An 11,528-nucleotide genomic window follows, 5' to 3' on the forward strand; every position below is an offset into this window, starting at 1 on the left:
ATGTGGAAAAAGTCAAGGGGTCTGAATACTTTCTGAAGGCACTGTATAGGGTGTAAACAGTTGCAAACAAGAGTTTCTATTGGACAAATGTACGGATGTTTAACCCCGTTTTGTTCTGTTTGTTTCCGTTCACACGTAAACACAGTTCACTTTCATAGCAGCCACGTTGTGTTCCTTATCGCATATTAGGTAAGGTAATGTCATAGTCAGCATAGCTAATATAACTAATGCGTTAGTAAACCCCATACAATCATGCATTAACATTAGTGTACAGTCAGTAAGCAGTGGTCCCCGGTGGCATTAAATGAGTAATACCAAAAGCTTGACTTGGAAGAGTTCCAGTGTTGTGTTGGAAAGTCATAGCCAGCTAGCTAACATAACATCCATCTGTTTGAGTATGCTAACCTAGCTAGCTGCATTTGCTTGCTAAGTAAGTGAAACTGGGAAAAAATGACAATCTCTCTCTGTCTCTATTTCTCTCTTCTCCTTCATTTTGGAAGATATTCATTTGTTCAAAACTGTTCAACTATTGTCTTTCTTTCTCTTTGAGTCAATTACCCACCACATTTAAACAATGCAGTGCTAGCTAGCTGTAGGTTATGCTTTCAGTACTAAATTAATTCTCTGATCCTTTGATTCGGTGGACAACATGTCAGTTCATGCTGCAAGAGCTCTGATAGGCTGAAGGACGTCCTCCGGAAGTTGTCATAATTGCTGTATAAGTCTATGAAACGGGGTGAGAACCATGAGCTTCCTAGGTTTTGTATTTTAGTCAATGTACCCAGAGGAGGACGGAAGCTAGTTGTCCTCCAGCTACTCCATAGTGCTACCTTACAGAGTGCTGTTGAGGCTACTGTAGACCTTCTTAGCAAAATAGTGTGTTTTAATCAATTATTTGGTGATGTGATTATATTTAGTATAGTTTTATATAAAAAGGATAGCTTTTACATTTTTTTTAATGAAATTCACTGAGGAGGATGGTTCTCCCCTTCCTTCTATGAAGAGCCTCCACTGATGCACACTACAGGTAATGTTTTTACATTTAACTAAATTGTAAAGTATTTTGTCTGTAATGTCTTTTTCGTTATGTGTCGAACCACAGCAAGACTAGCTAATGGGGATCCTAATAAAAATAAAATCGTTAACACATTTGATTGTGAAAACGCCCAAGGCCACAGAGACAAAGGAAGAGATGGTCATAAAAGATGATAATCATGATGCAGTTGATGAGCCTCCAGTTACCCTCTCCACTCATTTTCACTTGGCCAAAGATTTGACAATAATAATAAAAAATCTCATGGCGCAGTAATATCTGAAGTGTTTTTCAGACACGCCAATATGCTCTTGGGCAAGTAAAGACCAGGGAGCGTTTAGCCTGTAACAGCAGTGGGAACGAAGGCATTATGTGCATCCCAAATCGCACCCTTTTCCCTATATAGTGCACTACTTTTGACCAGAGCCCTATGGCCCCCTATCGGCACTAGTCAAAAGTACTGCACTATATAGGGAATAGGGTGGCCTTTTGGGATGCACATATTGATATGCAGCTGTTTACCGCTTGTTTCTCCCCCCTTGTTTTCCCCTTTTCTTCCCAGCTGTTTGATCATAATCCAAAGAGACTGCTCATATCTTTTAATAGCCTCATTAGCCAAAGGCAAAATGCCAACTACCTAATGTGCGTGACCTTATTCTGGTATGCAAGGGGTTGGAAGATGAATCAAGGTTATGTGGTGTGTTGGGGAAATGGGGAATTAAATCCTCTCACATGAGGAAGACACGCATTAGACAAACAACCATCTTCAAAGCCTAAATTTCTTTTATAATGTCCACCTATATTTTGTTGATATGGCAAGTGCTGTTTCCTGCTGCTTGTGTTTATCCATGTAAACCCTCAAAACAATTGAGATAATTGAAACATAGAGCTCAATCTATTGGTATGTTGGTTTCTATAAAGGCAAAGGATCAGCACTGGAAAAGAACACAACCAAAAGTGAATCACGGGGGATTTACGGATTTAATGCAAGGATTTACGTTATAACTTAACTTAATGTCGGAATACCAAATAATTTAACCAGCTCATAACAAATACAGTTTTCATAACCCTTGACTTATTGCACATGTTGTGTTACAGCCTGAATTCAAAATGGATTAATGGAAGGGAAAACAAACATGTTTTTAGAATTTTCTATCAAATTTTGTGAAAATGAAGTACATAAATATCTCATTTACATAAGTATTCAGACCCCTGAGTCAAAACATGTAAGATTTATCTTTGGCAGCGATTACAGATGCTAGTCTTTCTGGGTAAGTCTAAGAGCTTTGCACACCTGGATTGTATACTGAACAAAAATAAACGCAACATGTAAAGTGTTGGTCCCATGTTTCATCAGCTGAAATAAAAGATCCCATATGTTCCATACGCACAAAAAAATATTTGAAAAAAATGTTTGCACTAATTTGTTTACATCCCTGTTAGTGTGTATTTCTCTTTCGCCAAGATAACCCATCCACCTGACGGGTGTGGCATATCAAGAAGCTGATTAAACAGCATGATCATTACACAGGTGCACCTTGTGCTGGGGACAATAAAAGGAGACTCTAAAATGTGCAGTTTTGTCACACAACACAATGCCACAGATGTCTCAAGTTTTGAGGGAGCATGCAATTGGCATGTTGACTGCAGGAATGTCCACCAGAGCGGTTGCCAGATAATTGAATGTTAATTTCTCTACCATAAGCCGCCTCTGATGTTTTAGAGATTTTGGCAGTAGGTCCAGCCGGCCTCACAACCGCAGACCATGTGTAACCATGCCAGCCCAGGACCTCCATATCCGGCTTCTTCACCTGCGGGATGGTCTGATACGAGCCACCCGGACAGCTGATGAAACTGTGGGTTTGCACAACAGAAGGATTTCTGCACAAACTGTCAGAAACCGTCTCATCTGCATGCTCGTTGTCCTCACCAGTGTCTTGACCTGACTGCAGTTCGGTGTCGTAACCGACGTCAGTGGGCAAATGCTTACCTTTGATGGCCACTGACACAATGCAGAAGTGTGCTCTTCACGGATGAATCACGATTTCAACTGTACCGGGGAGATGGCAGACAGCATGAATGGTGTTGTGTGGGCGAGCAGTTTTTTAATGTCTACGTTGTGAACAGAGTGCCCCATGGTGGTGGTGGGGTTATGGTATTGGCAGGCATAAGCTGCGGACAGCAAACACAATTTCATTTTATCGATGGCAATTTGAATGCACAGAGATATGAGACGTGATCCTGAGACTCATTGTCGTGCCCTTCATCCACCGCCGTCACCTCATGTTTCAGCATGATAATGCACGGCCACATGTCGTAAGGATTTGTACACAATTCTTGGAAGCTGGAAATGTCCCAGTTCTTCCATGGCCTGCATACTCACCAGACATTGTCACTCATGTTTGGGATGCTGTGGATAAACGTGTACGACAGCGTGTTCCAGTTCCCGCCAATATCCAGCAACTTTGCACAGCCATTGAAGAGGATTTGGACAACATTCCACAGGCCACACTCAACAGCCTGATCAACTCTATGCGAAGGAGATGTGTTGCCCTGCATGAGGGAAAATGTGGTCACACAAGATACTGACTAGTTTTCTGATCCACCCCCCTACCTTTTTTTAAAAAGGTATCTGTGGCGAACAGATTCATATCTATTCCCAGTCATGTGAAATCCATAGATTAGGGCCTAATTAATGTATTTAAATTGACTGATTTCCTTATATGAACTGTAACACAGTAAAATCTTTGAAATTGTTGTATGTATTCGTTGATATTTTTGTTCAGTGTACAATATTTGCAAATTATTCTTTCAAAAATTATTCAAGCTCTGTCAAGTTAGTTGTTGATCATTGCTATCATTGACAGCCATTTTGAGGTCTCGCCATAGATTTTCAAGACAATTTAAGTCAAAACTGTAACTAGGCCACTCAGGAACATTCAATGTTGTCTTGGTAAGCAACTCCAGTGTATATTTGGTCTTGTGTTTTAGGATATTGTCCTGCTGAAATGTGAATTTGTCTCCCAGTGTCTTTTGGAAAGCAGACTGAACCAGGTTTTCCTCTAGGATGTTGCCTGTGCTTTGCTCTATTACGTTTCTTTTCATCCTAAAACTCCCTAGTCCTTGTCGGAGACAAGCATACCCATAACATGATACACCCCCCACCATGCTTGAACATTTGAAAGTGGTACTCAGTGATGTGTTGTGTTGGATTTGCCCAAAACATAACGCTTTGTATTCAGGACATAAAGTTAATTTCTTTGTACCATTTTTTGCAGTTTTACTTTAGCGCCTTATTGCAAACAGGATGCATGTTTTTTAAATATTTTATTCTGTACAGGCTTCCTTCTTTTCACTGTCATTTAGGTTAATATTGTGGAGTAACTACAATATTGTTGATCCATCCTCAGTTTTCTCCTATCACAGCCATGAAAGGCTGTAACTGTTTTAAAGTCACCATTGGCCTCATGGTGGAAGCGTTTTCCTTACTCTCCGGAAACTGAGTTAGTAAGCATGCCTGTATCTTTGTAGTGATTGATACACCATCCAAAGTGTAATTTATACTAATAGGTGCCCTTCTTTGCGTGGCATTGGGAAACCTCCCTGGTCTTTGTAGTTGAATCTGTGTTTGAAATTCCCTTTTGAGAGACCTTAAAATGTATTGTTCGTGTGGGGTAAAGAGATGAGGTAGTTCTGTTCAAGTTAAACACTATTTTTGTACACAGAGTGAATCCATGCAACTTATTATGTGACTTGTTAAGCACATTTTGACTCCCGAACTTTGCCATAATAAAGGGGTTGAATACGTATTCACTCAAAAACATTTCTTCTTTTCATTTGGAATGAATTTGTCGGCATTTCTAAAAACACAATTTTACTTTGACATTATAGGGTATCGTGTGCAGGCCAGTGACACAAAATCTCGATTGAATTCATTGTACATGTAGGCTGTAACACGACAAAATGTGGAAAAAGTCAAGGTGTGTGAAAACATTCTGAAGGCACTGTATGTCTCAAGCCTGCTCGTAGAATCATGAAGCTGACTAGGGACACTGGCGCACATTGTACATTGTCTTCTCAACGTAAATAGATGGCTACATTTAAATATAGTATAGAATAGGATACTTCATTATCCATAATTTGCATCAAAATACTGGCAGATGTGGCACACAGACATCACGAGACATTTTGACCAGGCAAATAAACACAATATACTGTATATATGGTCCTTGTTTGTGTCAATGAAATAGAATTGAAATAAAGATAGTGAAAGTAACCAGTCAGTGGCGATAAAACTAGGTCTGCATCGTGTTTGTGTAACGATATATCAGACTGCCTCTGAAATGTACATTATCGATCATAGTCCGCTGCTGGGAAAATGTATTTGTTATGGCTTTACACCCCCTGTTATATTGTGGATAAAGAGTTACCTGTCTAACAGAACACAGAGGGTATTCTTTAATGGAAGTTTTTCCAACATAATCCAGGTAGAATCAGGAATTCCCCAGGGCAGCTGTCTAGTCTGTGTCTGTGTGTGCAGATGAATCAACACTATGCACGTCAGCTACTACAGCGACTGAAATGACTGCAACACTTAACAAAGAGCTGCAGTTAGTTTCAGAGCGGGTGGCAAGGTATAAGTTAGTCCTAAATATTTCAAAAACTAAAAGTATTGTATTTGGGACAAATCATTCACTAAATCCTAAATCTCAAATAAATATTGTAATGAACAATGTAGAAATTGAGCAAGTTGAGGTGACTAAACTGCTTGGAGTAACCCTGGATTGTAAACTGCCATGGTCAAAACATATTGATACAACAGTAGCTAAGATGGGGATAAGTCTGTCCATAATAAAGCGCTGCTCTGCCTGGTTAACAGCACTATCAACAAGGCAGGTCCTACAGGCCCTAGTTTTGTCACACCTGGACTAATGTTCAGTCGTGTGGTCAGGGGCCACAAAGACGGCCTTAGGAAAATTGCAATTGGTTTAGAACAGGGCAGCACAGCTGGCCCTTGGATGTACACAGAGAGCTAACATTAATAATATGCATGTCAATCTCTCCTGGCTCAGCTAAAGGGGATCCATAATAAATACAAACACATATACAGTGTGAGTCATAACTACTGGGACATAGTGAGTCATCTAAGATCAACCTCTACCTGCCTGACTCTTATCTTAGCGTCTGCTTTTAGCGTCTGCCCACTGCAGAACATAGTTGTGTTCAGTACGCACAGAACAGAAGAAAACAGACTGTTGCAAAAGATACCAGTAATTTACCAAAGCTACTGTAATCTTTAGTAATTTTGGTAATTAATCAGCTTCTTGATATGCCACACCTGTCAGGTAGATGGATTAACTTGGCAAATGAGAAATTCTCACTAACAGGGATGTAAACTAATTTGTGCACAACATTTGAGAGAAGTAAGCTTGTTGTGCAAATGGAACATTTCTGGGATCTTTTATTTCAGCTCATGAAACATGGGACCAACACTTTACATGTTGCGTTTATATTTTTGTTCAGTTTAGTATTCAATTTTATATATCTTTGTCCATATTTTCCATTACTTTCTAGTGGATAGGCGATATGTTTCAAGATGAAATAGCCTAGTTAAAAAGCATCTAATCAAAAAGGGCCTTATTTTCAATTAACTTTGCAAGTCCTTCTTCAACCATTGACTTTTTCACAACTGCTGCCAGTTTGGCGACAAAACATTGACAACAAAGACATATTGACATAGTAAAATAAATAAAAGTGTGTCAAACAAATAACAGATATTTCATGCTAAAACCCTCATATTTAACATCAATGGTGTTCACTAAGTTGAAGTTTTATATTTAGGATAAAGTTTTACAGCTTTGTCATTCTATTCTTTATTTTAAAAGCATCCTTTTTGGTTGTTTTATATATTTAACATGTGGTAAGGTCACACAGCGAATTCCAAGATGGCGTAGCAGTGCAGACGTGTTTGTCACGATCGTGTGGAAAGACAGACCAAGGCGCAGCGTGATTGGAGTTCCACATCTTTATTTTTAGTGAAACTTAAAACAAACCGAGGTGCAACATGCACTCACTCAAAAACAATATCCCACAAAGCAGGTCGGAACAGGGAACCCTTTAAGTATGATCCCCAATTAGAGACAACGAACATCAGCTGCCTCTAATTGGGAACCATACCAAGAGCACCAACATAGAAATATATAACCTAGAACACCCCCTAGTCACGCCCTGACCTACTACACCATAGAGAACCAAGGGCTCTCTATGGTCAGGGCGTGACAGTACCCCCCCCAAAGGTGCGGACTCCGGCCGCAAAACCTGATACCAAATGCGGAGTGTAGGGGGGTGACTAGTGGCGGTGGCGGCTCCGGTGCAGGTCGTAGCCCCCGCCCAGACCCCGGATCCGGCCATGGCGCCGGGCTGAACGCCGTGCCAGTGTTTGTCGTTGTCCCATGTTAATTTAGTCTTTTTTTGTATATATTTTAATATATTTCAGCCTCTTTTTCCATTTTTAAATTAAATATACCTTCCGGCAACCCGCCTCACCCAATGTGATACAGATCTGCTATTTTTTAGACCTTATAGCTAGAACCTCCATCAGCAGCTAGCCATCAGATGCTAACCAGCTAATTAGCTACTAGCTATTTAGTCATTGTTAGCCACTGCTAGCGGCCTTTACCTCTAGCTCAGACACCAGCCGCTTTAACCCTGGATAATACCCGCCAGTCTGCATAGCACGATATCAACCCTGAGCATATTGGACTGCTTTTCTCCACCATTACTCCAGATTACTCCATTACTGCACCATTACTCCAGATCATCACAGATAGCTACATGTTACTGAGTGGCCCAGCCCCAAAGCTAGCTTTTGAGCCAGGTCCATCTCCTGGCCTGCTCAGTGGACCCTATGAACACTCGACTACACAGCTGATGCCTCCCGAACTCTTCACTAACACAACTAGAAGCCACTACATCGCCGGATTCCTGCTGTAAGCTCTGGACCTTTGCATCGGATCATCGCAACTAACTAGCTGCTACCTAATGCCCTTGTCCTGAAGCTAGCACAGTTAGCCTCGAGCCAGGCGCATCTCCCGGCTAACAAACAAAATTACTCCAGCTACAATACCTCTTTTCCCAATTGGCCTGGACCTTTTGTTGACATGGAGCCCCGCCGATCCATCACGTCTGGTCTGCTGACGTAATGCCGTCTGATGTGCCCTCAACCGGCCCCACTCAACATGCCTCAGATACCTCTTTTGTCCCACCTCCCACACATGGGGTGACCTCACCTAGCATAACTAGTGCCTCCAGAGATGCAACCTCTTATCGTCACTCAATGCCTAGGTTTACCTCCACTGTACCCGCACCCTACCATACCCCTGTCTGTACATTATGCCCTGAATCTATTCTACCATGCCCAGAAATCTGCTCCTTTTATTCTCTGTCACCAACGCACTAGACGACCAGTTTTGATAGCCTTTAGCCGTACCCTCATCCTACTCCTCTGTTCATCAGGTGATGTAGAGGTTAACCCAGGCCCTGTGTGTCCCCAGGCACTCTCATTTGTTGACTTCTGTAACCGTAAAAGCCTTGGTTTCATGCATATTAACACCAGAAGCCTCCACCCTAAGTTTGTTTTACTCACTGCTTTAGCACACTCCGCCAACCCTGATGTCCTTGTCCGTGTCTGAATCCTGGCTTAGGAAGGCAACCAAAAATTCTGAGATTTCCATCCCCAACTACAACATTTACTGTCAAGATAGAACTGCCAAAGGGGGAGGAGTTGCAATCTATTGTAGAGATAGCCTACAAAGTTCTGTCATACTTTCCAGGTCTATGCCCAAACAGTTTGAGCTTCTAATTTAAAAATGTATCTTTCCAGAAATACATCTCTCACTGTTGCCGCCTGTTATAGACCCCCTCAGCTCCCAGCTGTGCCCTGGACACCATATGTGAATTGATTGCCCCCCATCTATCTTCAGAGTTCGTTCTAAACCTAAACTGGATATGCTTAACACCCCGGCCGTCCTACAATCTAAACTAGATGCCCTCAATCTCACACAAATTATCAAGGAACCCACCAAGTACAACCCTAAATCCGTAAACATGGGAACCCTCATAGATATTATCCTGACCAACTTGCCCTCCAAATACACCTCTGCTGTTTTCAATCAGGATCTCAGTGATCACTGCCTCATTGCCTGCATCTGTTATGGGTCCGTGGTCAAACGACCACCCCTCATCACTGTCAAACGCTCCCTAAAACTCTTCTGCGAACAGGCCTTTCTAATCAACTGAGTATCCTGGAAGGATATTGACCTCATCCCGTCAGCAGAGGATGCCTGGTTGTTCTGTAAAAGTAATTTCCTCACCATTTTAAATAAACATGCCCCTTTCAAAAAATGTAGAACTAAGAACAGATATAGCCCTTGGTTCACTCCAGACCTGACTGCCCTCGACCAGCACAAAAACATTCTGTGGCGTACTGCACTAGCATCGAATAGTCCTCGCGATATGCAGCTTTTCAGGGAAGTCAGGAACCAATACACACAGTCAGTTAGGAAAGCAAAGGCTAGCTTTTTCAAACATAAATTTGCATCCTGTAGCTCTAACTCCAAAATGGTCTGGGACACTGTAAAGTCCATGGAGAATAAGAGCACCTCCTCCCAGCTGCCCACTGCACTGAGGCTAGGAAACACTGTCACCACCGATAAATCCACGATAATCGATAATTTCAATAAGCATTTCTCTACGGCTGGCCATGCTTTCCTCCTGGCTACCCCTACACTAGCCAACAGCTCTGCATCCTCTGCAGCAACTTTCCCAAGCCCTAGGTAGCTGCTACCCCCCGCTTCTCCTTCACCCAAATCGACAGATGACGATCTGAAAGAGCTACTACACATCATGATCCCTACACATCAGCTGGGCTAGACAATCCGGACCATCTCTTTCTAAAATGATCAGCTGAAATTGTTGCAACCCCTATTACTAGCTTGTTCAACCTCTCTTTCGTATCGTCTGAGATCCCTACAGATTGGAAAGCTGCCGCAGTCATCCCCCTCTTCAAAGGGGGAGACACTCTAGACCCAAACTGTTATAGACCTATATCCATCCTGCCCTGCCTTTCTAAAATCTTTGAAAGCCAAGTTAACAAACAGATCACCGACCATTTCGAATCCCACTGTACATTCTCCACTATGCAATCTGGTTTCCGAGCTGGTCATGGGTGCACCTCAGCCACACTCAAGGTTCTAAACTATGTCATAACCGCCATCGATAAAAGACAGTACTGTGCAGCCGTCTTCATTGACCTGGCCAAGGCTTTCGACTCTGTCAATCACCACATTCTTATCGGCAGACTCAATAGCCTTGGTTTCTCAAATGACTGCCTCGACTGGTTCACCAACAACTTCTCAGATAGAGTTCAGTGTGTCAAATTGGAGGGCCTGTTTTCCGGACCTCTGGCAGTCTCTATGGGGGTGCCACAGGGTTCAATTCTCAGGCTGATTCTTTTCTCTGTATATATCAATGATGTCGCTCTTGCTGCTGGTGATTCTTTGATTCGCCTCTACGCAGACGACACCATTCTGTATACTTCTGGGCCTTCTTTGGACACTGTGTTAACAACCCTCCAGACGAGCTTCAATGCCATACAACACTCCTTCTGTGGCCTCCAACTGCTCTTAAACGCTAGTAAAACTAAATGCATGCTCTTCAACCGATCGCTGCCCGCACCCGCCCGCACGAGTAGCATCACTACTCTGGACGGTTCTGACTTAGAATATGTGGACAACTACAAATACCTAGGTGTCTGGTTAGACTGTAAACTCTCCTTCCAGACTCATATTAAGCATCTCCAATCCAAAATGAAATCTAGAATTGTCTTCCTATTTCGCAACAAAGCCTCCTTCACTCATGCTGCAAAACATACCCTCGTAAAACCAATCATCCTATGACTTTGGCGATGTCATTTACAAAATAGCCTCCAACACTCTACTCACTAAGCTGGATGCAGTCTATCACAGTGCCATCCGTTTTGTCACCAAAGCCCCATATACCACCCACACTGCGACCTGTATGCTCTCGTCAGCTGGCCCTCGCTACATATTCATCGCCAGACCCACTGGCTCCAGGTCATCTATAAGTCTTTGCTAGGTAAAGCTCCGCCTTATCTCAGCTCACTGGTCACCATAACAACACCCACCCGTAGCACACGCTCCAGCAGGTATATCTCACTGGTCATCCCCAACACCTCCTTTGGCCGCCTTTCTTTCCAGTTCTCTGCAGCCAATGATTGGAACGAATTGCAAAAATCGCTGAAGTTAGAGTCTTTGATTTCCCTCACTAACTTTTAGCATCAGCTATCTGAGCAGCTTACCGATCGCTGCAGCTGTATATAGCCCATCTGTAAATAGCCCATCCAACTACCTACCACATCCCCATATTGTTTTATTTACTTTTTTTCTCTTTTGCACACCAGTATTTCTACCTGCAC

This window comes from Salvelinus namaycush, chromosome 39 (genome assembly GCF_016432855.1).
Source record: "Salvelinus namaycush isolate Seneca chromosome 39, SaNama_1.0, whole genome shotgun sequence".
In the NCBI taxonomy this organism is placed as follows: Eukaryota; Metazoa; Chordata; class Actinopteri; order Salmoniformes; family Salmonidae; genus Salvelinus; species Salvelinus namaycush.